At 28.9% G+C, this 27,700-nt stretch overlaps 2 long non-coding RNA genes across 2 annotated transcripts in view; both read left to right on the forward strand.

The window, feature by feature from the left end:
- LOC107452449 (uncharacterized) overlaps positions 1 to 1,655 on the forward strand; it is a 20,010-nt gene extending 18,355 nt beyond the window's left edge. The window contains exon 9 of the long non-coding RNA XR_011637611.2: positions 777 to 1,655. This is a non-coding gene — a long non-coding RNA (uncharacterized LOC107452449). The remainder of the gene's footprint in view (positions 1 to 776) is intronic.
- Positions 1,486 to 27,113, forward strand: LOC147808922 (uncharacterized). Its single transcript, XR_015433538.1, has 12 exons — positions 1,486 to 1,535; positions 2,101 to 2,153; positions 4,085 to 4,108; positions 6,998 to 7,012; positions 10,232 to 10,249; positions 12,957 to 12,971; positions 15,655 to 15,672; positions 17,630 to 17,644; positions 18,471 to 18,488; positions 22,820 to 22,834; positions 25,014 to 25,799; positions 26,946 to 27,113. It is a non-coding gene; the product is annotated as an uncharacterized LOC147808922 (long non-coding RNA).
- The last annotated feature ends 587 nt before the right edge of the window (positions 27,114 to 27,700 follow it).

Consider the following 27,700-nt stretch of genomic DNA (forward strand, 5'->3'; position numbering starts at 1 on the left):
TTCCAATACGCGAAAAATACAATTATTTGTTCGAATATTGGTGTAAAATCAATAAATAGTCGTTCGATCAATCAGTGTGTTATTTATTCCTTAAGAATACAAGGCGTATTCGACATTTTTAAAAATAAGTGTAACCTCGCCCGAAAAAGAATATTTGCTGGGAATTTACACCATGGAAAATTAAAGTGAAAAGTAAGTCATAGTATTCTCAATTTACGACCGTATACTTTTAAAAAATAATTTTCAATATAGACAGAAAATCGTTATCAAGAGTTACAAAAAACACCACGGGTCTGTTTTTCCCTTAACACATGAATTTTTTCTTAGGGATCAAATTATTTTGAACCAATATGCACCAAAACTGTTTTTAAAAGTTAGTACAGTTTTTTTTTAATTATTTGAAAATTGAATAAATATTTTTGTACAACAATTATTTAAGCGTTGAATCTGAATATGCACATTGAAGTTGGCAAAACATCCATTTTTTTCACATTTCCATTCTAAAGAAGTTTTTTTTCTTCTTAAGCTGACGTTTCTAAATTTGATTCTCTTGTCTTCCATTAATGTATTGATTACATGATGACTGTAGACAGGCACATACGTGACATACAATAGCTCTGCTATATTTAAAACAACTATATTCAAGCGAAAACAAAACACTTTCCGACATTTCATATTTACCTTCCGATTTGTATAAAATAAAACGAAATTAAATATGAGCTAAATAAAATTTATAAATTTGCAAATGAATAAATTTGTTTATTCTTTCATTTCAGTCTCTAACATGCTAAGCGGTAAGTATGTTTAATTATGTGATAGCATTTATTATACAAACTTAGACAGTGACAATAATTAACATTTGAAAAATAATTTACTTTCCGTTTTTAAAAATAATTAATTAAAATCCGCTTTTTTTGTCAAATATGAAAAAGAAATAATATCATAACTGTTCAAAAAACTTAACTAAAAATGGAAACAAGGCATTGATTTTGATAATTTTCATCAGGGTCGAAAAATATTGCCAAGTGGGTAATTTTTTTAAAAAAAGTTAAATAATTTAAAAAAATATTTTAGTTATTTTTCAGTTCTAAAGTCCAGCTAATTCTTCACAGCAGTACGGCAGATGCAGTTTAAAATTATAGCTATGCTACATGTGAAAGGCACTTAAACTGTGGCATTTTTATTTTTTTTTGCAAAAGAGCTTTGAAAAATCTTGTTAAAAGTGATTTTGTCCACCACTACCTACAAATTATGAAAACATTAAAGTTCCACTTGAATTCAGTTACTTTATGGCGGGCTTCTAATTATTTTCAAAATAAAAGTTACAAACCACTAGAAATGCAAAACAAATTGCTTTTAAACGTTAAGCAACCACTATTCTTTAAAAAAAGAGAGCTATAGTACGCCACTAAGAAATAATTGTCTTATAAGGTAGCATTTGCCAATGTTCTGTCTGACCTTAATTTTCATCTTCTACATCACTAGATGTCTGTGTCATACCTGCCAGTTTTTAATCCGTTCGAGGATGATTATCCGTAGAGAAATAGAATTTGAATTAAAATTTTAGGCAGAAACATAATCTTCATTTGGGAAATGCTTTTCCAACTAACACGTTAATATTAGATATTAGTTTATATGATTAATTTTTTTAGAAATGGTGGTCAAAAGGATTATAAATTAAGTTTATAAATATAAGGAATATTTAGAAAGCACATATTTTACTACAGTTTTAAATATAAAAATTAAATTTCTCGCCAAATGCGTAAAAGTTGGCAGGTATGCAGTGGTTATTAATTCATATAAAACGCTACTTCGTTACAGTTATCTGGTGGTAAGGTTGGCAAAAGCAACGAAAATTCTGAAATCGTTTAATTTTTAAGCATCAACTATTCTATCAATATATTTTGAAAAAAGCGTTGTAGTTTGCAGATTAATGTATTAATCATCATGTTTTTCATCCAAAGCACTTTTGTGATCCATACAAAAAATGCATCTGTACGAATAAGTTAAAAATAAGATTTTACCCTATTTATAAAGCGAATTGAAAAACATTGAGGAAAACATGTTTTAGTTTGAGAATGTTAGTAATATTTATTATAGTCTGCGCATAATACTCACGTTTTCGTTTTCTTTTACAGAAAAATTGAAAAAAAGTAAATATAAAATTTTTATATTATTAATTTTTATACTTTTCTATTATTGTTGTAAGGTATACTCAGTAAATAAGTCTTCCGTTTGAAAATTATGTCACCAGAATCCAGTGTGACTTAATAAGCTCATAGAAGGTATTTAAGTTACACGGAGAAAGATCTGCACTGTAGGGTGAATGTGCATTCATTTGAATTTCGAAAGCTTGACCTGGCTTCGCGGCATAATATAATTACTCAACCAAAAATTTCACTGAAGCATTTCGGTCTTATTATCCATCTGAGCATATTTCAAAATACTATAAACAGCCATTTAGGTTCTAGCATTTCATTCTAATTTCGTCAATAATCACGATTCATTTTGTTATATTCCATTCCGGTGTATTGCATTCACTAATAATTTATTCCAATTTCGTCAATAATTAATTTTATATGTCCTATTCCGGGGCATTTCATTCATGAAATTTTTTAATTTCCATGTATTAGCCGCATTTAGGTTCTAGTGCTTCATTCTAATTTCGTCAATAATGTCGATTGATATTGTCATATTCGATTCGGGAGTATTCTCTTCATTAAATGTTTGAATTTCGGTATAAATTTTATTTAAGTTCTAGAATATCATTATAATTTTCTCAATAATTAATTTTATATATCCTATTCCGGTGCATTTCATTCATAAAATTTTTAATTTCCATTATAAATCGCATTTAGGTTTTAGCATTTCTTTCAAATATCGTCAATAATGTCGATCGATTTTTTTCGTTGGAATTCCGGTGTATTATATTCATTAAATATTTAGATTTTGGTATGCAGTGGATATTTTGTTTCTAATATCTCATTCTATTTTCGTCAATAATAAATTTTCTATATCCTATTCCGGTGTAATCAAGACGAGTTTTGGTTTTAATATATTATTTTTTGATTTAAACATTGTTCTCACTTAATTATAAATAAATACATTTCCTGCCCAACTCTAAATATTATTTTTCTTTTCTTAATTTCATTACACCAGTTTAAGAAGTTTCGTGCAGGTTTGGCAAAATAAAAAAAAGAGTGTCACCTAATAACTCTTGATCTAATCATATAAGCCTTAAGTACAATTTAATAATTTGAAGATCTAACAATAGTATACTAATTAATTAATGCGGATGACATCTCAAGTTATGAGATCAGTCAAAAAAATGTTTTATCGCTGAAGGAATACCATTTTTACGGTTAGGTATACGGATTTTAGATCCTCAAAATAAGAAAAGAGTGACCACAATCTAAAAATATATGGTCTCAACAGTTTAGGCAGAATTGCGATGGAAAATTTGAACTTCTTGGATATAGGTTATATTGGATATTTCACTATTTCCCTGAAATTATTTAAGTGATTTATAAATCAATTTTTTTCATAATTGTGGAAACCTTTTATGCTAACTTCATGCAAAATATAATTATTTTAAGATAATTTATAATTTTTTATAGTTTAATTTTTAATAAAAGTTAAAAAAATAGTTTTAATTTTACAAATTTTTAATACTTGTGAATTTCGTATATAAATATATACAAATTTTAAATTTATTTAAAACTATGTAAAGCTAGGTGGCGCAGTATAAAGTTAGTGTAAACACAAGCTATAACTGACAACATAGATACTGTATGAAGTTATAACTTACAAGTTATAACTGACTAACAAAGATACTGTAAGCTTTTTTCCATCATGAAAATTTTCAGTTTATTTACAGATAAAAAGCTTATCTGAATACAAATTATGAGGTTCTAATTGCCCAACAAGTAATTGTAGGTATCATTTCATAACGGAAAATTTCAGTTTATTTAAAGATAAAGACTTTATTTAAATAAAAATTATAAAGTTGAAATTGACTAACAAGAGGGAAAAATTGATTTTTCTTAATTAATACTGTAGTTAAAAATTATTTTAATTTTTACAGTTCAAGAAATTTTGGGATTCCCAGGTAAGATAATGTTTAAGTGAAAATTATTTTGGTTTATATTAATTGAAATCTGTGTTTATAAATTCTAGTTCAGTTTACTGATGATAATTTAGATCAGAGTTCATCATCTGATTTTATTTTTTAAATAATCCAAATAATTTGTTTTAAATAAGACGTTTTTTTATTTTTCAAAGATACTTTACAAACTTAAATTTATGTTTAAATCAACTTTATCAAAATTATTATTGTTGAAATATTTTTAAAAATAAATAGTAACAATACATTTTAAATTGCATCATTGCATTAAAATTGTTTCATAGCTACGTATGATGCAAGCAAATGCTTGATATAATTTTTTTTTAAAATTTTATAAAACCACAATATAAGGGGTGTATACCTTAACTTAACAGCAAGTTTTCAAATCTTTCTTTATGGAATAACTAATCCTTTAATCAAAAAATGCACTACAAGACAATGCGTAAAAATTATAGAAACACTTCTGATCTAACTCTATGGAAACAATCTTTCTTTTAGCAACAAAAGTTTTACAAGATTTTGCGTGGCAAAACTGTTAGCTAAATTTAAAATATCATGCTTAAATCTCTTAGAAATGGTGTCTTTTTTACTCATGCAAAGCTCGAATTGACCGAAATCAGAGTAGCATTTTTTAAAGCTTTTTTTTCTTTGTTCAATACTACTATAGTTAAAAAGTATTTTTTGTATGAAAATGGCATTCGTATAAAACAATTAAAAATTTTGTGGTATTGAAGTTAGTAGAAAGTTACTAACACGTCACATTTTGGTCGATTTGAGTTTTGCAAAGAGAAAAAAAGACAATTTCTAAAAGCTTTTAAATATGATCTGTTGTTGCTTATCCTGACTGGTCGTTATCCTGACAGTCCAGCCATCACCTCCTACATGAAAAAGCCTCCACACGGTCTTTTATAAGTAGTCCGCACAGACTATTTAAAAAGTGAACCAGTTGTGCGCATGAACCCAAAACCTTTTATAAAAGTAATTGAGAGAGATTTATCATATATATTTAGGAATTGAATCTGTAGTGGTTGACAAGTGAATAAGGCAAACCAATAATATTAATAAATAAAACAAATTTTTAGTCATATATTTACTACCTCTTTCTTATTTTAACTAAATTTTGTATTAAATGACTCGTTCGGAAAGTGGATATCCTTCACAGTGGTCTGATCGGACTACCTATAAAAAACCGTGTGGCATACCTCCATACCTGCCAACTTTCACTCTTTCCAAGAAGGGATTTTCAGAGTGGTTGTAAAACAATAAACGAAAGACAATCTGACTCAAAAATATATTTATATTTTGATCCCGTTGAAATTCGCGTGCGCAAGAATAATCATGCTTTGATATATTGATTATAATTATTTCTATGTAGTGGTGGTCAAACTCATTTATAATTATCATTATAATTCAAAAAGTTAATTGGAATAACCTGAGTTTTACCACCACTTTAAATATGAAAATAAAATCTTCCGGAAGAGTTGGCAGGTATGGTGTGGAGGCTTTCAGTTATAGGAGGCGTTGGTCCAGCTCCACGAATCCATTAGAATATACAAAATATTTATTTCAAATTCAAATCTTTTTTATTTCAAATCTTCAGAATCAGAGATGATGATCTTTTAAACTGTGCCAGATTTGCCGTGCCAAATCTTCCAAAACTTTTGCTGTTAACAGAAAGTTTGTTTACATAGAGTTAATTTAGAAGTGTCTCGATAATTTATCCAAACCTGTATATTTTTGAACAGTTATATAATGATAACTACCTTTATCTATACATGATACTACCTTTTGCTATATCATGTTGATTACCTTTTTATGCTATAACATGATAACTACCTTTTTATATGGCGAGTACTTCTATATATTATAATTGAAATATTAAAATAAAACATGGTTTTGAGTATTTGTCTTAAAATTAGGATTTGGTAGGATTCATGTTTCTTGCAAGATAATCTATAACTTAATTTTAAAGATAAATAAATATTTATATAAAAAAAACTACGTTACATTTTTTATTTATTTTACCTTCTGAAATATTCAAAAGAAAGTTCAGAGTATTAAAATGACATTTAACAAATGCTGTATTTTATTACATTGTAATACTTATGTAATTTCGCTAATTGAAATTTAGTAGCACAGCAATTAACACAACAATAACTTTCAAAACTCTGAAAAATCACTCAAAAGTAAAATTTTTATTTATAACTTTCAATGATTTTAAAAGTGTTATTTTAAAATGCTTTGTAAATTTGAATTGCGTAATCGATAATTAAGCAAAAACTCATTCCATTTAAATCAAATATTTTATTTTTAAAATTCACCCGGTTCAAATCATGATTTAAATCAACGGTCCTAGGTTTAGATTTGAGTATTTTTGCACCCAGGCATAATGAAACGAAACCATAAGGACAATATGAAAATAAGCTATACCATAATAAAAATATTATAACCAAAATAAAAATATTCAGGCTTCTTAACTTTGTGATTGAATTTGATCTTCCACAATTCAAAATATAAAAGCGGGCAGAGGAGTTTTTAACGACGCATAGATTAAGACGCATTAGATCCGTATCGTAATCTGTAGCGCCAACTTCAATCGCCAAGGAACGAAATAGATATTAAACTCACAATTAAAAAAAAAAACATGTAGATGTTTGCCCGGGGGTGGCTTCGAGTTATACCTCTCGAGTTGGTCTCTTTCTGTGATGCTTTTTTTCTTTAGTTTCTCGCTGGCCACTGCCAGGAAGTTACCAAGACTTGATCATTCCGCCGTAGATCATGATAAGGCCTAGATCTAAACTATTATATTAATGTATACCAAAAAGTTTGTTTATTTTTTGATATATATAAAATTTAAGTTTCTTATTTTTACAGGCGGCAGTGAAGCAGGTGAGTTTGAATAAGAAAAGATATTCTACTATTCAAAATATTAAAATTAAAAGCGAAAGTTCAACCATTTGTAATTGGAATGTGGAAAGGAAAGAAAATCTATTGAATGAATGTTTATTTTGTCAAAATTAAAGGAAAGGCACTCACAAAAATTAACTTAATTTTAAGAGAATATATCAAAAATAACATTTGCAAACGGGACATAGCTATTGAGTAATGTGGGAAGAAAATTGATAGCTTTAAAAAAGTTGTTTTTTGAAGGTTTCGTCGTCATATGAAATGAAGTTTTTTTGCGAATAATATGCTATTTTCAAGTTTGCAACAATAACTCGGTATTGTTAGGACAAGCTTAGCGTATCTAAAGTCAGCACTCTGTATGCTTATTCTGAAATGGAGCAAAACTTCAATTTGGAGAAAAACTACAGTTTTGTGGAAATGAAAAGCGTTAGTGATCGAAATTTTTAACTTTTAAAAACACGCTCCAATACTGCATTATAAGGGGTTCATAAAAATTTTCAAAAACTGAGAATAAGGCAATGATTTTGACAATTATTATCTAGGTGGAAATAACTATAGAAAACAAGCTAACAATTAATAACTAGCTAAAAAATAAATATCTGTTACTAACTAATAATAAATGGGTCGAAAGAAATAATTAATCCCTTAACCCCTTGGGGACGGGTGATTTAGAAAAGCATTCGTACAAAATCAGAATCAAGTTGTAATTAAATAAAAAACGGTAACTTAAATGCAGTCGTTGCTAATTTGACAGACTTACTTTTCTTTTACTTTAATTATTGTTAGTTTAATCATATATATAATCAATGTTAATTCAAAGTATAACTAAATATTTTTATTTTGAACAAAGTAATGGTGAATTAAGTAAATCAAACAATTATAACTCCGCCCACAAATAAACTGCTAAAGAAATATTTTGATTACCAGTTTTATCTTTTTACCCTGATTGAAACGGTTTTATGCTGGCACGTATTTGTGACAGTCGGCGCGAAAGGGTTAATAAATTTGCTTTTGTAGTACATATTATTTTATTTCACATTCAAAATTATTATCACAATCTAATTAAAAAACTTTTAATCTAATTTTTTTCATTGTGTGCCGTCAAATTTCGAAATCGTTAAAAGTGTGCCGCAACAAAAAAAAGGTTAAGAATCACTGCACGAGTGTATAAGACATATAAACTGCTTCTAGCCTTCGAAAGGAATCATATAATAGATTCGATTAAACGGCACCAAACGAATTTTATAATCTGACTTGTTTTATATAATACCAGATTGATATTTAATATTTATAGTGGTAGTTACGAAAGAAACCTTTACAGATATTCATTTAAAACTTGGTGGTTAAATACAGGACAATTAAGGAAGTATCCGCACTCTTATTTTTTGATAAAAATGTTGAAATTTGAGCATTAATCGACCGTCAAATTTTACAAGTTTTTATTTAACTCTTCTATTCAGCATTCCATATCCAATGGTTTTAGTTATGAGATCTCTGAATTATTTGTTAAATGTTATATAATTAAAAATGCAAAATGTAAAATATTCAAAAAATAATTTGGTTAAAAAAAAAGCTTTTTTTTGTGTGTGTTGCCATTTTATTTTAAAAGATTTCTGGCTCACAGAGGCGGCAGAAGATATCAAATTAGTGCTATTAAATTTTTCCTTGTTTAAGATAACGGTTGTCAACTCTACTACACTATCACTAACAGATTTAAAACATTTCAACTCATCCTAGTTTGTAACGTTCCAAACCTTAATATTATTTATATTTCGAATTAGATGCTTCATTTAGTATTAGTACAGAGATGCCAACTTGCTCCGGACAATGTTGGTTAAATGGTGTGTTGCCATTTTATTTTAAAAGATTTCTGGCTCACAGAGGCGGCAGAAGATATCAAATTAGTGCTATTAAATTTTTCCTTGTTTAAGATAACGGTTGTCAACTCTACTACACTATCACTAACAGATTTAAAACATTTCAACTCATCCTAGTTTGTAACGTTCCAAACCTTAATATTATTTATATTTCGAATTAGATGCTTCATTTAGTATTAGTACAGAGATGCCAACTTGCTCCGGACAATGTTGGTTAAATGGTGTGTTGCCATTTTATTTTAAAAGATTTCTGGCTCACAGAGGCGGCAGAAGATATCAAATTAGTGCTATTAAATTTTTCCTTGTTTAAGATAACGGCTGTCAACTCTACTACACTATCACTAACAGATTTAAAACATTTCAACTCATCCTAGTTTGTAACGTTCCAAACCTTAATATTATTTATATTTCGAATTAGATGCTTCATTTAGTATTAGTACAGAGATGCCAACTTGCTCCGGACAATGTTGGTTAAATGGTGTGTTGCCATTTTATTTTAAAAGATTTCTGGCTCACAGAGGCGGCAGAAGATATCAAATTAGTGCTATTAAATTTTTCCTTGTTTAAGATAACGGCTGTCAACTCTACTACACTATCACTAACAGATTTAAAACATTTCAACTCATCCTAGTTTGTAACGTTCCAAACCTTAATATTATTTATATTTCGAATTAGATGCTTCATTTAGTATTAGTACAGAGATGCCAACTTGCTCCGGACAATGTTGGTTAAATGGTGTGTTGCCATTTTATTTTAAAAGATTTCTGGCTCACAGAGGCGGCAGAAGATATCAAATTAGTGCTATTAAATTTTTCCTTGTTTAAGATAACGGCTGTCAACTCTACTACACTATCACTAACAGATTTAAAACATTTCAACTCATCCTAGTTTGTAACGTTCCAAACCTTAATATTATTTATATTTCGAATTAGATGCTTCATTTAGTATTAGTACAGAGATGCCAACTTGCTACGGACAGCAAATATATATTTTAAAGTGGTAGTTTATCAATTGTGATCCTCGGTTTAATAAATTCAATTTAGTAGATTTTAATCCACCACTATTTCTAAATAATTCGTAGGCTTATAAAATTCACCCCTTATTAGTTCGTATGTCATGCTGTACCTCTAAAAAAGCAAGAAAAAATAGCCTAATATTTGCAAAATTTTCTTTGTAGTTATTTACCGTTTTTTTAATTATTTTGACGTGTCCGGAGCAGTTGGCATCTCTGTTAGTATAACTTATAGATACTTTAGTAATGTTACTATATATATATATATATTTCTCTTTCAAATGTCCTTATCGTTGTCAATCTCATTTTTAGGAAACCCAGTTGTTCAAGGTAACTTCTATATTATTTTAAAATCTTTAATTTAGGAAATTTTTTATTAAGCCCTCTTTATAATTGTTTTTTTTCTTCTCTTTTTTACTGAATTTTGAATTTTCTTTTTTTTTAAACCAATTATTGCTCTACCACAAAAAGTGCTCCGTAAATGTTGTGAATAGCTATATATAAAAAGTGGTGGTGCATATTAATGCGTAGGAAGTGAATATTTCAGGAATGTAACAGCATACCTGCCAACTCTTCCGGATTTTCCGGAAGATTTTATTTTCATATTTAAAGTGGTAGTAAATATATACTATTTTTTCTTTTATAAACTTAATTTTTAAATGATTTTGATCACCACTATTCTTACAAAAATTGAGCACATATATTAATATGCGTAACTATCATGGTTGTCCATTTAAGTATTTTCAAATGCAACGTATTTGCTTGCTTAAAATTGAAGTTTTAATTCCATTTTAATACCACTGGGAAAAATGATAATGGAAGGGATTAAAAGTTGGTAGGTATGTATTAGTGACTAAAAATGTAAGAGAGTGGTAGAAAATCAATTCATTATTATTTTTTTTAATCTATATAATTACTCAATCGTAATTACCACCATGATTTAAGTTGCCAATTATTGATATTTATAACGAAAACATTCTTTACATCATACCTGCCAACTCTTCCGGATTTTCTGGAAGATTTTGGTTTCATATTTAAAGTGGTAGTAAATATATACTATTTTTTCTTTTATAAACTTAATTTTTAAATGATTTTGTTCACCACTATTCTTGCAAAAATTAAGCACATATATGAATATGCGTTACTATCATGGTTGTCAACTTAAGTTTGCTCATATACAACGTATTTGTTTGCTTAAAATTGAAGTTTTAATTCCATTTTAATACCCCTGGGAAAAATGATAATGGAAGGGATTAAAAGTTGGTAGGTATGTATTAGTGACTAAAAATGTAAGAGAGTGGTAGAAAATCAATTCATTATTATTTTTTTTAATCTATATAATTACTCAATCGTAATTACCACCATGATTTAAGTTGCCAATTATTGATATTTATAACGAAAACATTCTTTACATCATACCTGCCAACTCTTCCGGATTTTCTGGAAGATTTTGGTTTCATATTTAAAGTGGTAGTAAATATATACTATTTTTTCTTTTATAAACTTCATTTTTAAATGATTTTGTTCACCACTATTCTTGCAAAAATTAAGCACATATATGAATATGCGTTACTATCATGGTTGTCAACTTAAGTTTGCTCATATACAACGTATTTGTTTGCTTAAAATTGAAGTTTTAATTCCATTTTAATACCACTGGGAAAAAAGATAATGGAAGGGATTAAAAGTTGGCAGGTATGTTTACATCATGAATATCAGATTAGTGCAACAGTAAAGCAAATCTCAATTATTATATTTTTTTGTCCATATCAAAGTTAGTACCTTCTATGTACTAAACTACATGCCAAGCCATGCTATAAGCCAGTGGTTTCCAACAGGCGGCCCGGGGGACGCATCCGGCTCGCGAAGCTTTTTTAGTAGCCAGCGAACTAAAATATATTAGTTGTCATTTTTTTGCGGATAATTTTCGTAAAAAATCTGTATGGGTTTAAAATACTTTTCTTGTTAATAAAGACCTAATTTCTTCGTTTCTGTGAAATTTAACACACCAACGGGGCAAACAAATTTATTTCTCAGGTTTTGCATCCAAGAAAATATTTATTCAAATAAAAAAATAATCGTGTGTGTTGCTCTTTTTTATTTCATTTTTTTTGTGTTTTGTGAATAGAATTTAGCATGCGTGTATCAGAAATTTTCTCGAAGAAATTCTCCGATTTAACTTTTTGAAACCACTCATTTTGGACAAAAATATTTACACACACATTTGTAAATTTTAAAAGTAAATATCTATTCTCTGGTAGTTGCAACAGACAAACTTCAATTTTCTCATTGAACATTTTGTGCTAATAAGCAAGTTTTAATACCAACCTTTTTAAAGTTTCATATCTTATCAATTAGATATCTGTTGCACATTAATTGTTTAATACATAGGTGCACATTAAAGTTATTGTAGCCCGAATTTTTTAATATGCAATTAAATATTTTTAAAAATCTACTTCTTATTTTAATTTGTAATTCAATACTTTTTGTTTGTGCAACTTGGTAGAAATCTGACAGTAATATTTAATGTTCCTTCAAACATAAAAGAGTCCTACATAAAATTTTAATAAAGTGGCGGCCAGCCATTTGATTTGTGTTTTTAATTGTGGCCCTCGGCCTCATGTAAGTTGGAAACCCCTGCAAGCCATGGTCAAACCAGCTGCAAGGATTGCGAAATTAGATTCTTTTTTGACAGCTATATTCCTTATTATGTAGTAGTGAATAGTGTGAAAAATAGTAGTGAAAAAAGTTGCCAGTAACGACAAATTTTACATTACACCTCTTTTGAGTACAATCTTTTGTTCACTAAATGTTATGATGGAAATTACCAACATGATGCAAAAAAGGTTTAAAATATTGGCAAAGTACGAGAGAATTTTGCAAGCTTTCGTAAAGAGGCGTAGCACTTGGCTTTTATGTCCTCATATAAAATTGAAATTTTAATAAAATCATAAAATTTTTCTTTATAATGAATAAGAACTTTTGTGTCTGAATACACGCAAAATATTAACTCTATGGTTATTTTGTTCTTTTTTAGCCGTTGATTCTGAATGTAAGTAATATTTTTAGTAACTTATTCAATTTCGTCTTTTTTTTTTACATTGACAAAAACTTTACGTGTACTGATAACTTGTAAATGAAACCCAAATTTTGATAATAGTTATATCATTGATAATTAAATTCCCAGGAATATCTCTTTTTTTTAATAATTCCTTACATGTTTTATATTTAATTACTTTCATAGAATTATAATGCTGGATAGTATAGGTCATACTTATTTAGCAAACAATAAAAATATGTATTTTTTTTTATCCCTGATGGTGATATACTTTTTGTTTAATTCAGTTTTAAATTATAAGCAAATCATGGAATTCGATGCATATTTTGTTCAAAAATGAGCACCTTATACTTGAGCACACTACATTAAAATAATCATTATTAATGTGTCAGTCCATCAACTCCTACACCAAAAAGCCTCCACGCGGTCTTTTATAAGTAGTCCGCGCAGACTATTTAAAATGTGAACCAGTTGTGCGTATGAACCCAAAACCTTTTATAAAAGTAATTGAGAGAAATTTGTTATATATATTTGAGAATGGAATCCGTAGTGGTTGACAAGTGAATAAGGCAAGCCGATTATATTCATAAATAAAACAAATTTTTAGTCATATATTTGCTACCACTTTCTTATTTTAACTAAATTTTGTATTAAATGACTCGTTCGTATGGAGGTGGATATCCTTCATAGTGGTCTGATCAGACTACTTATAAAAACCGTGTGGAGGCGATGGTCAGTCCCATGACTCGCAGGTTCTGGAGCCCGCTTCAAGCTGCTTTGCGATGCAGTTAGAATATAAATTCAGAAGTTTAATCAGTTTTTATCTATTAGAGAAAAGCGGAGATATTGTTAACTCTTTTTTTTGCAATAAATAAATGATTTTTTGAAGAATTCATATGTTTTTAAAATAAACTTTTCATTTAAATACTAAATATTTGAACCGACAATATTTCCTGTCATTTTTTTTCATTAAAATAAAAATTTATACTAAATATGCATTCAGATATTGAGAATTTGATTGGTGCATTTTAAGTCAGACGATCAAACCACTTTCCGTTGGAATATTACTATTGTTTGCAAAAATCGTGAAGTATTATTCTTTAAGATTTTTGCTTTTAATTTTAGTTACATTTTCTGACATAAATTTTTAAAATATTGATACAAGAATTATCATTAATAAAGAATAATGATGTCACGTAAAAATTATGAATTGAATAAATCGAAAATACTCAACCGTTGATCGATTAACCTCTGAAAACGCTGGCTCTAAAAGCCTCGTGTTATGGAACTGATTCAATAATTTGTTCTTTTTATTATTAAAATAATTATAATTAGTAGTTTTTACTTCTATAAACGTATGTTTTTCTACACCTTATTTGCAAAGTATATTTAGGTTTTAAAAGTAATTTTAACTTTATATAACAGTTTTTTAGATCTTTACTAAATAGTGTTTCTCAAAATTAACTCATTAGTTATAGCTTTTAAAATATCAATGGTTATTTGAAATATTATCTGCAGCATTGTTACAAATATTACCTATGTTTCGTAATTGTCGATTACGAAAAAGTTTTAAAATGAAGAATTTTCGAAGCAACTTTGTGAAACTAAGTGATAAATCAGTTTTATATATAAATACTGATAGCAATCAACCTGACGATAATGTATATTTAACTTTTAAAAGTATTTTTGGTGTTGTTTAATCTCTTTTACACTTTGTACAAAACGCATTGTCGACAATGAAACTCACGAATAAAACAGGGTTGTTGTATCTATAAAAGTGAAGATACTGGCAGAAATTTTATCTCTTAAGTAGAATTCTTAAAACTGTTCGCTACTATGGCTCACTATTTACTTTTTCTCAGACAAGAAACAATCCGGTCTAAACGTTTTAACTTTTAATTAATCTATATAGGTCTTTTTATTTATTTATTTATATATATATATAATCCGTGTTGAGCAGCCGACCCGCCCGATTCTGAGTTTACGACTATGAATTTTCAATTCTATAGCCTTGTAATTTTGAACTCAACCCAAAGGACAAGGGAACTCCTGGATCAAGCATTAGGAGAAACAAGCCTCCGTGGGGGACTTTTTGATATAACTAAACGGAATTTGCGTTAAATTAAGAGGAAAACTACGAAACACTCGAATGGTTAGTTCGACGGTAAGGGAATTCTAACACATAAACCGTCTACTGTTGTGGATATATTGTGTCAGTACTGTGGCCAGAGCGAGCCGAGGTCACCTCTGAGATTTGAACCTCAATTCATTGGTTGGCGGACGCTCTATCCCCTGAACCACCATCACGGCTTAGGCTTGGTATTTAGGGATATTTTACTCCTTCCGATAACAAGAATGATATGAACTGGCTTTAATACACGCTTTCCTTTTTTCCTGCCCTAATTTAAATCCACAGCTGTTAATTGCTATTTATAAAGTATTTAGTTTATTGAAGTTTTCGATCATTTGAATAGTTAGCTGATGCGTTGTTATGCGAATTTACTACGCAAATGTTGTTTACGTAAAACTGCGCAAATTTTTTTATGATTCACTTAAACGTTGCTATGTCAAATGAAGAATGCTGGAAGAAATATTATTCAAAGTTAAATGAAATAGATAGCAGTAAATAAATAAATACTCATGGTAAAATTGTTTTTTTTTCTTCTTCCTTTTACAGTGGTTACTGCTATTAACGGTAAGTAAATGAATATTATGTCTTTGTAGTTAAAAAGAAACTAAGAGGATTTGTTTAAAATAATTTTTTTTTATAAATTTGTGCTTTTAATTATTGGGCTAAATTGAAAAAAAAAACTTTATAACTTTTAAAATATTGATAAAAAGACATAGTTAAAAGGTGGTGCTACAGTTAACCCTTTTGAAGGCCGTGGTAAGTATGCTTACCACCACGTTTTACCACTTTTAATTTAGGTTTCCAATTTTCAATAACTTCAGATTTCTTGAAGTGAGTTTGAATAAAATTGGTAACCATTTGTCATTTTTGAAAAACGTATAAAAGTTATAAAATACATAATTCCTTTGGAAATACATAATTTAAGAAATTTATTTTATAAATAAAGAAAAATAAAAGTCAGTAAGTTCCTAATAGGTCATGGTAAATATATTTACCACCGAAAAAATGGCATTTTTATAAACTAAATGAGTTTTTTTTTATATCAATTACTGTTCTTAAAACAATTTCAATTCCAAAAATACTTTAATTTACCTTTATTAGAAATAAACGGCCCTTTAAAGGGTTAAGACGTGGTATTTGACTTCAAGGATATTTTGAACACACTCACTCTTATTTCTGTTCAGTTATCGGTGAAAATTTTAAAATACAGTTTATCTGAGCGTATATCGATCGTCTAAGTCTCATTTTCTCTTGATCTCAAAAATTATGACTCCTTTTTGTTGGTCAGGTTCGGATACGACTCAAATCTCTCGGCTGAAAATCTCTGAGCAATCTTTGAGCTGAAAACTGCCATTAAGGACGTAATCGAAAACTCCGATATCTCTCCTCTAAGATGCATTTATCCAAGTTTTTTATCATTCACTGAAATTTTCAGGACCTTTTCAACAAATTCCATGGTTTAACATGGACCTTTTTGGTTTCGATGGGACTTTTTCAGTAAATTCGATGGTACATATTTTTAAAGGCACTCTTTGCATCCTTGCATAATGGGCAAATTTTATTACAGACAGAATACATAGACCTAATTCATAGATCTTTACAAATTTAAACTCTTCTAACTCGACAAGGAAAACTCCAATTTGAACATAGATGGTTGCATATTACATAGCAAAATGTGATTTTAATAGTTTATACGAAACCGAACTTTTTTTTTAGATAAATCTTTTTAAACATAAAAATATTTAACGTTTAGAGAAATGGTCCTCCTCGACCTTAAACGATGACTTTTTCTACAGGGAATAGACACTTTCTTTAGGATCTCAAATCTGCTTAATGTTAATTTTCCATAACCTACTTCGTTTTAAGAAGATCAAGCTAGACAAGAATAAAGCAATCACGCAGTACCACTGAGGGTCTAGATACTTTTGGCTAGATTGTATATCATAAAATTGATCCTGATAACTATAAGTTACTTTTTAAGCTTTTACAAAATTTCTGCGTTATCAATAAAAAAGGAATCTAGATAATCGAAAAATAGGACAATCATTTATTGTCTGGAGTTCAAAACGATGACTCTTAATTCGTATGACTGCATATTAAAAAGTGGTGGAAAGTCACCCTCATACGTGTGCAGGCAGTTATCGATGCAAAAGGGGGATCAATATCATATTGATATATGACTCAGGACACTCTGAGTTTGTACTACGGGCAGTCCGGATGCTTTTGCCTAGATTGTATGTCATAAAACTGATCCTAAAAACTATAATTCACTTTTTAGACTTTCATAATTTATTTTTTAAGCTGTACGCAGTTGCTGTTGAAGTTTTTAACTTTTATTTCATGCAGCTCAAAAATTGTCAACCTGTACGTTTTCCGGTTTTGATACTGGACTATCAATATTTTTTTTTGTCTTATTTAAATTTTATGGTTATAACTAAGTCTTTCTTTCTGTTGTCACTTAAAGTGTGATTATTAAATATGATGATTCTATCCCTAATTGTGTTTGGTACTTTTTTTACAGATTTGAAAGAAAGAGGTAAGTTTGATATTTTTTTTACCGAATCATATAAGACTAAACTATTTTCCATAAATTATTTTCTATAAAATCAAGCATGCATTATTAAATTTGCATCATTAATATAGATTTAATAATGCATTGTCTATGCATAAAATAAATTATTTTTAACTGTTTAAATTGTGGAAAAAAAAGTTTTAGTTACACCTGTATTAAAAATGGCTGCATTATTGCTAATTAGTTGATAAAAATTTCATTTTAACCCGTCTGTTGCCAAAAATTCTCACTCAAAAATCGTTCAAAGATCTCGTTCATTTTTCAAAAAGACAAACATTTGTAAATTAATAGCATTTTTTTCAATTTACTTATACTTAAGAATCGCATTTGTGTTCACCGAAATAACTCAGCAAAATATATATTAATAAGTACTTATAGTTTGGTTGCTTTACTGCTGATTTCTTCTTATTTTTTGTTGTTGAAGAGGTACCTTTTTTAACATTAAAGTACTGAGCAAACAATACGAAATTTTGTATCATGGAAATAAATATAGAAGCAGAAAACGCAAGTGTTTAATTTTCCTAATCATAATTACTTTTATTTGAGTTAAAGTTAGGTTTTCCACTCGCGTAGTATATTTAGCAGTATTTATGATTGAACTTTTAATTCAGATTTAGAAATAAAAAATTGTTTATAATGATTATATGATTTATAATGAACATAAGCATTTTTTAAAACATTTTTCTTACTTCTCTGAGCAGTTTTAAGAATTACGAGTTCTTACATTGTATAGAAATACTTAGAAAATGAACATTTTTAATTTTTCTAACATTACTTACTTTTATTTCAGTTCGAATCGTTTTTAAAGGTAAGTAAAGTCAATATTGAAATTCTTTAAATGACACTAAATCTCACTCGTTTAGATTTTAGATCTGCAAACAATTGAAACTACTACTTTTTTGTTGTGTTTAAATTAGTTTCAAAATCAAATAGTCAAAAAATCAATCTAATTTAAATTGAAATTTATCATCTGAAACAGGAAGAATAAAAAAATTGGGATTAATCTATACATTTATATGCACTAAATACTCATATATGTGCTCATAGGATAAATAATTTCGAAAAAGAGCAGACCACCTTGAATAACTTTTGATATAATGATAGGATTTTCACTTTCTAGGACTCAATATTAATGGTCTGAAGGGGTGACATCAAATATATTCACTAATTAGGTATATTTTAATTTGCCTAATGGACATTGATTTTACTAATTTATCTTCTGAGACTATTTCATTCCAGTCCTTAAGTATAGCACATTTAACTATTTTCCAATGGTTATTTTATATTCCGTGATTCTCCGTTCAAGCAAATCCCACAAAATTTTTTGTTGGATGAAAGATACTCCTCAGATAGCAAAATAAGGTTTATTTCCATTCAGCAAAAACCTTTTAATGTAAACCTAAAAAGGTTTGTAAAGCGGTTTGCGTATAAACCTTCTAACCTTAAAGCTAGATCTGTGACAATCTTCTCTATTCTACGCACATTACCCTCATCCAAAACCTTGGAAAACAACCTTCTATATAAAAACCTTAAATCGAGGTCGATTTAGTGCTTTCAAGCGCGAAAAAATCCTTAAATAAAACTAGTCTCAAGGTGAAAATAATCTTAAATCTAGATAATTATAAAGTTTCTTTTCGTAAAGTTTTGCATGCTGAGCTAAAATCCAACTTGTCGTGAAATTTTAATGGACAATGCAATTTGGTCCTATTGCTAGTGTGACGTTAGCTAAAACGTCATTATGGACCTGAGTGACCATTTTACCTAAGTAACAATACTTCTTTCTTGGCCATAGATGGCGCCACTGGAAAACAAGAACAATCGCACCCCCTCTGCCTAAACAGGCATACGTCAACAACAATAATACTTCTTAAAAAAGCTTTAAAAAATAAGTTTTAATCCATTGAGGATGAAAAATTGGAAACGGCAACATTTTTTCTTTATTGAAAAAAGGTTTTTAGAACATACATTTTCGTGATAACAAAAAGAAAATTCCGGCGCAAAGTTGCCGTACGGTTACACGCTTTCTTTGCTCTGATGGTGTATCGAGTGGATGCTATGGCTTATACAAAAATCATCCGTAGCCTCACAATGTATATCGTTTGCTTAGGCTTGTAAAACTACTCGACCCTAGGCACAAGATTTTTTCCCCAGCTTGTTTAAGTAATCAGTTTTGCTCTTTTTTTAAGTCAATAAATTCCAGATTACTAACTCAACTTATCCTAAATGAATCTCAAGAAAATAACATTCTATGTTTAACAGTCGGAAATATACTTTAAGTTTTAACTGAGTTCTTGAGTGAACAGGGAAGAGTCAGATGATATAATTAAAATAATCCAAGATACCAAAAAAAAAATCACTTGAAGTTTTAAAACTCCAATATTTTTTCACCAAAAAATCTGGTTTTATAACATTTCTTTTAAACGAATTGTTCATTTTTAATTCAATATACGTGTTTTGTTACATATAGTATGTATAAGAATAGGACATATTTTAAAAATTATTAATAAAATTTATGCAAATTTTTACGAAAATCAGAAAAATTTTATAAAATCTATCTTGAAAAATCAAAATTTTTTTTTCTAATTGTTTGTGGCCAACCTTATTTTTTGGATGCAATTATATTTTGTATTTTTTGGCACGTTAGGATGAAAGAAGAGAGCTTAAATTAGATGCTATCTTTCCTACTTCTAAGTATAGAAAAGGTGGTGTTAAGATCTGAGGTGTGGGTGATAATATGAAGAATATAGATTCAAAAATGAACAAAACTCATTACTTAAACTTGTGAAAATTGTGGTTTATCTTTAGTTGAGCTACTATTTATGTTTTTAAAGGACAACGATACCAAGCACACAACTATGGTCCTTTTTTAATTAACCAATCCAACTCCGTAAATCACTCCTGCCTCCAAACTTAATACAAAAGAGCATTTTTATGACTTACTCGAACGGAGAATCAGAGAGAATGAAATATTTGACTGGAATAACTGAAAAAATGATTGTGTCAGAATAGAAAGCTGGAAACAGAGAAGAAACTTCTTAATTAGTTAAGTCATTGCCATACAAGTTGAGAAAGGTTACAAAAAAATGATATTCGAAAAAGTATTAACTTTAAGTTGAAAGCAGTTGTTGTAGATGTGACCGGCAAAGTATGAAATGCCGACATTATATATAATGCCTGACGTTTTTAGGCAAAGTATGAAATATGAGAAGTATTACATACTTTGCCTAGGCATTATATATAATGCCGGATGCTATTTAGGCAAAGTATGAAATAAACTCCCTGATGAGGTTATTATGTAAATGATGTGCATGTTACTGTGAATGACCGAAATCGGTGGTTGTTGACTTTCACCGGTGAATGTTGACAATCTCATAGTCGCTTTGGTGAATGTCCGAAATATTTATTACATCCGATTTGATATTAATTTATTCATGGATATAATTACATTTATTCGATATTTTAATACTTACTGACGATAGATTAGAAGAAACATGAGTGTTTGGAGTATCGGGCAAAAGTATACCGGGCAGTGGCACTGAACCTTAAAAAAACATCAGTGTAGGGTATACCGGGCAAATGTATACCAGGCAATGGCACTTGATCTTAAGAAACCTCATCATTTACATTATAACCTCATCTGGACGTTTATTTCATACTTTGCCCAGATAGCATCCGGCATTAAATATAATGTTTAGGCAATGTGTGAAATATGAATCATTTCATACTTTGCCGGCTAGTTTTAGGCATTATATATAATGCCGGATTTCATACTTTGCCGGTAACATAGACATTTCTGACAATGAACACTGACCTTGAAAAGCAATGTTAACGCCAATTTTACATAATCAAATTTTAGCACTTTTTAACGTTACTGGGACGTTGCAAGAATCATATAAATATTATTTTACAAGGACATCCCATTTACTTTGTGATTATTGCATAAACATAAAAGATGATAGTGTGCGCGCATAATGCGCATAATCTCGCCAGTAAGAGTAAATTCACTGATTATTTGAGAAATTACTTTTGGTTTTTTAGTGGTTTATAAAATATTTTTTTAACGTTATATTGACATTAAAATAATGGTATTTTTATTAAAATAATGGTAATAGTTTTTACTCATAAACAGATAGACAAAGAAAAAACACGTGCTATTGTATTTTTTTTAATAATTAATTGTAAGATTAAAACTGACTGTTTTAAAATTAATTGTAAGAATAAATTTTTTGGTTGGTTGGTTCTAATGCCACTTGCCACACGGGTAAGCCTGCTTGGTGAAACCGAGCAAATTTAAGGCAAAGTGTGCGATACTTGTTTTTCAGTGGCGCCATCTATGGCCAAGAATTCGACTTCTGCCACATCATACGTCCCACCTGCTTATAAGGCGGATCCATTCATTCATCTACAGATCGTAATTTTGACCTGAATGAGAGAACGATCGGTCTCCAATCCAGTACCTCCAGAGGTTTGGATTTGCTATGGGAACATGGAGGCCCTTTACGACTCGACAGAATTTTAACGTACATCAGTCACCAACTACACGGGGAGTCTTCGGTCGGCGGGGTTCGAACCCGCGAACTCTCGGACATGGGCCCAGCTCTCTACCGACCAGGCTATCTATCACCTCCTACATCAAAAAGCCTCCATACGGTCTTTTATAAGTAGTCCGCGCAGACTGCTTAAAAAGTAAACCAGTTGTGCGCATGAACCCAAAACCTTTTATAAAAGTAATTGAGAGAAATTTATCGTATATATTTGAGAATTGAATCTGTAGTGGTTGACAAGTGAATAAGGCAAACTAATAATATTCATATGTAAAACAAATTTTTAGTCATGTATTTGCTGCCACTTTCCTATTTTAACTAAATTTCTTTCAGTTATAGGAGGTGTTGGGCTATCCCGGACTATAAATTTTTTAGAAAGTTTAATTTCAAGATTATAATTAAAAACAATCAAGCAAATATTTGTTCGGATTGATCATATATAATCTGCAAACAATAAGTATATATTTTATATTATCGACGTATTAAGCGGTAATGAGATTTAGTTTTATTTAAAAAAAAATTTAAATTTAGAAGATTTACTGATATATTTTTATATTTTAATTTGTTGCTTACATTTAATTCATTTTATTTACAGCTGCCAGAAAAGGAGGTAAGATACATAATCAGTTTTATTAACAGAACTTTTAATTCGATTTTATGTACAAATTATTGTTCTTAATTATTTCAATTATTTCTTATTATTAAGTTTTTTTCTTCTTCACATTAACAATTAACTGTTGAAATGCTTGACAGTTATAATTTTTTAAACAAACTTTGATGAAAATAAAATTATTTTTTGCAATTTTAGTACATTTATTTTGGAAAGTTTTTGTTCAGAATTTCAATTTCTAAAGAAATTCAAAAATTTTTGAATTTTTAAAACGCTAAGAAATTTGTTTCTGTCTTTCAGTTAGAACGCTAAAAGAGAAGGTTGCATTTTATATGTAACTGATATATTTGCAGCAATATTTATTTATAAAATTATTTTTTATGAAAATACAAAGTCATACAAAGTATGAAAAAATTAAAATAATTTTTACACTAGAGCTAGGCTTTATATTTGGAATTTAAAATAGACCTCATACTTAAAGTAAAAAAATAACCACCGAGCTTTTGAAAATATTATGTACTGGATATTTATTGATATTCTAAAAATTATTTTCTTTTCTTTTGAAAATACCTAAAATTATTCTAATTTTGACTATAGTAATTGAATTCATTTAGCTTAATAATTGTTTCAGCTAATTGTGTTCGATATTTCATTATTTGATTTATGATGAATAAAATTTCGTTTAATTGAAAGAGAATTTAAAAAAGAATTCATGATATTTTCCATGTCATCATAATGAAGAATTTTAGTTTTATGAATAATTCACAAAAGCTGTACGAAAATTGCGAATCTTAATTTGAAACTTTAATGTGTTTTTTACAAAAAAGCTTCGGATCTCGTGGTTTTCGTGCTAACATTGCTAATATTTTATTGAAATATATTTACTTGTTTTAGTACAAGTAGTTGGAAGTTCGAGATAATTACATATTACCTATAACTCAATTTTTTCCAAACTGTTAACGAAACTTTTATAATATGTTTTTAAATACGGTGAAATTTAAAATAGACCTCATACTAAAAGTAAAAAAATAATCACCGAGCTCTTAAAAATCTTATGTACTAGATATTTATTGATAATCTAAAAATTATTTTCTTCTCTTTTGAAAATACCTAAAATTATTCTAATTTTGACTAAAGTAATTGAATTCATTTAGCTTAAATTATTTGTTTCAGCTAATTATGTTCTATATTTCCTTATTTGATTCAAGATGAATAAAATTTTGCTTAATTGAAAGAGAATTAATAAAAAAAAATTCATGACATTTTCCATGTCATGATAATGAAGAATTTTAGTTTTATGAATAATTCACAAAAGCTGTACGAAAATTGCGAATCGTAATTTGAAACTTTAAACAGGAAAACTTTGGACCTCATAGTTTTCATGCTAACATTGCTAATATTTTATTGAAATTCACCGAAGAGCCATTACATTATGACCACCCTTCATCTATAACAATGGGCTCGCCCAGATTTTCATGGTTTCTCGCCCAGGAACAATGTTTTCTTGGGACACATTAGGACCCATAATATTCATAGAACAATCCTTGACGTCTGTAAGCTACTTGAGCATAGTTGCAGACCAGGTTTACATATTCCTGCAACAGTTTTTCCTGCGGGGGATGGTGTTTGCCAACAGGATAATGCACCATGTCATAAGGGTCGAATCATCGAGGAACATTCCAGTGACTTTCAAGTTATGTCTTGGCCCCCAAATTCATCTGACCTTAATCCAATAGAGCATTTGTGGTCCTACTTGGAAAACCAAATTCGCGCTGCCACGCTACCCCCTAGCAGGACCAGTTGGTGAGCTCTTGGTACCAGATACCTCAGACTATCAGCACCTTGTGGAATCAATGCCACAGCGGGTGCTAGCAGTTTTGAGGGCTAAAGGTGGTCCTACATGTTATTAGCAGAGTAGCCATAATGTAATGGCTCTTCGATGTATATCTACGTGTTTTAGTACAAGTAGTTGGAAGTTCGTGATAATTACAAATTACCAATAACTCAATTTGTTCCAAACTGCTAACGAAACTTTTATAATATTTTCTTAAATACAGTGAAATTTTTTTAAATCGCTTATAAAATTATATATTTGAAAATATATGATTTTATTTAAAAATGATAAATTATGGATGCGTTTATAAATTTTTTAATTTGTTACATTATATTTTCCTTTTAGCCATGAAAGGTAATGTTTATTTATGTGCAATAACTATTTAAAATATTGGAAAATATTTATGATTTTGAAATGCTTTAAAAATTTATGAAAAAATTGAGAACAATTTCATCAGTTGCAACACAATTAATTAGTAAACCATGTAATCATAACATATGTTTTAGATTCGCAAACGCAGGTTATTTATCGAATGCGTTATGTTAAAACTATATGTTTCGTACAAAGAATTGAGTCTTGATGACTAGGATATGGAGGCAAGGAAAGGAACTAATGAGAAATAATGAAATGAAGTAAAATTTGAAAACTGCTTTTCGGCTGAATTTTTTTTTTAATGTAGACGAATTTTTTCATATTTGTATGCATACTCGAAATATGGAAAATATTAAAGCAGTCAATATTTTCATGAAGCAGCATCTTGGTATAATTCGTATTTTTAAAACCAATCAATCAAGCGATCAATTTAAATTTTAAATTTATATACGGAAGATGATAAAGGCTAACGTTGCCTCTCGGTTTAATTTCTCGGCTTAATTTTTTACATGATGCTTTTAATACTTGTATTTATACTCGAAATATTTAAAATATTATTTAAAATTAAAAAATTGTTTAGATGAATTTAAAATAATTTAAATATAGTAAAAAAAAATGCTTTAAAATTAATTGATTACGATGAATTTAGTTTTCATATTGCTCAAAGTTCTGTATTCAAATTGATTCTAAATATGATATTGCGACATATTAATTATTATTTAAACATTTTTATTTTAGGAGTTAAAAAACTAGGCAAAAGTAAGTATATATGTATATAGACAAAGTTAGAGAGAAAGAGTAGCAGAGATAAGAGTAAAATAAGTCAAAAAATAGCAAAAAAATTTAAAAATAAATACATGCGAAATATTTATGTAGTAATTAAACGCACATAATTTTTTTTCCAGTACAACATTAATTTTAAAATTGCAATAGGAAATATGGAGATCATGTTTAAATATTGTCAGACCAGAATTGGAGTTGTTTAAAACGGGCTTAAAAATTCTAAAAATTACGCTATTGCTAACAGAAAATTTGCCTCTTTTTTTTTTTTTTTTTTTTTTTTTTTTAAATTTACCCCTTAAGCATTTAGAGGTCAAGAAAGACGAAGTTAAACATTTTGCTGGAAGAATAACTCATATCATTTGCCACAAATATATTAAATGATCGAGATTCGTTTTTTCTTATTGTTACCTTTGCTTTTCAAAAATTTTAACACCCATGAGAATTTTGATTATGTAGCGCAAATAAAAAAATAAATAAACGGTGCTTATTAAAAAACTTTTTTAACCAATTTGGTCTTTCCTATCTATTTAAATGATATACTTCAAACATTTTCTTAGACAAGTAAGCACATACATTTCGAAATTTTAATTTTTTTCACAAGGTTTTTAAATTAAGATATAAAATGTGTCGACAGATGGCACTGCTAACAAGAAAATGTGTGATACATGTCAGTCTAATCCCTCTGAAATATTCTGTTATTGCATCATTCATGGCTGTTAGCAGCTTGCAGTTCTTCGGTTGACAATTTTAATAACTAATTTTGAAACTTGACGGAAATAAATATAACTCGTTTCCTAAGGAGAATGCAGCAAACCGTACATTTCTGTCATCTTCGTTTTCTTAAACTGATTTGCCGAATTGTCGATCATTTTCGGGTAACTAGATGTAGGAAAATAATTAAATCAGCTTTTTATAGCGTTATCTTTAACTTAAAAATTTATTTTGCAAGTATTTCAATAACTTGAATAGAATTTTCTATTCTAATTTTCTATTCTAATCCTATTTTCTATTCTAATAGAATTTTCGAAGATCATTTTCGAAACTTGTTAATGTGTCCTTAAATAAATGTTCTTTATTACTGAATTTAGTAATTAACAATATTGTTTTTTTTTCTTTCCGTAGAAATGGACAAACAGTGAAGTAGAAGGAAATGGAATTTCTCTCTGGAGCATGCATGAAATTTTTGGTTGTTGTAATTTCACAATTTAGAATTAGAAATAAAAAAAAACGTTAATTGTATTTCAAAATGCTTCTTAATTGTATTAAAATAAAATAAAATATGTACTGTAAGCAAGTTTTATTTTTGATCAAGAATTTTTAAATTTATGTATTGTTAATTAAATTTATGTTTTGCTTCTCACATAAGAAGTGGGCTGCTATGGAAACACAGCAACGATAGCAGCATAAAAAAGGAAAATAGCTGTTTAACACGTTGAGCGCAGCGTCAGCCAACGGTGGCTGACACTGAAATTACATTTAGGCGGCGTCAACCACCGGTGGCTGACACTGAAATTACATTTAGACAGCGTCAACTACCGGTGGCTGTCACTGAAATTACATTTAGGCTGCGTCAACCACCGCTTGCTGGCGCAGACCTTTAACATAGGCAGCGAAAAACAGCTGGCTGACAGCGTATAACATGATATAGAACTATAAAATTTGCACTCTTTTATGGAATTGCTGGAAATTTATACAAAATTTACTTAATTATTGTGATTCTTGGCTTAATAAATTCAATTTAATAGATTCTTATCCACCACTATTTCTACATAATTCGTAGGCTTATATAGTTCACAACTTTTGTCAGTTAAATCATGATAAACCTTCTAAAAAAATAGCAAAATTCGTCTAATATTTGCGAATTTAGTTTGTAGTTA

The sequence above is a fragment of the Parasteatoda tepidariorum genome, chromosome 5 (assembly GCF_982258835.1).
Source record: "Parasteatoda tepidariorum strain Cologne lab strain chromosome 5, Ptep-v5.0, whole genome shotgun sequence".
Taxonomy (NCBI): Eukaryota; Metazoa; Arthropoda; class Arachnida; order Araneae; family Theridiidae; genus Parasteatoda; species Parasteatoda tepidariorum.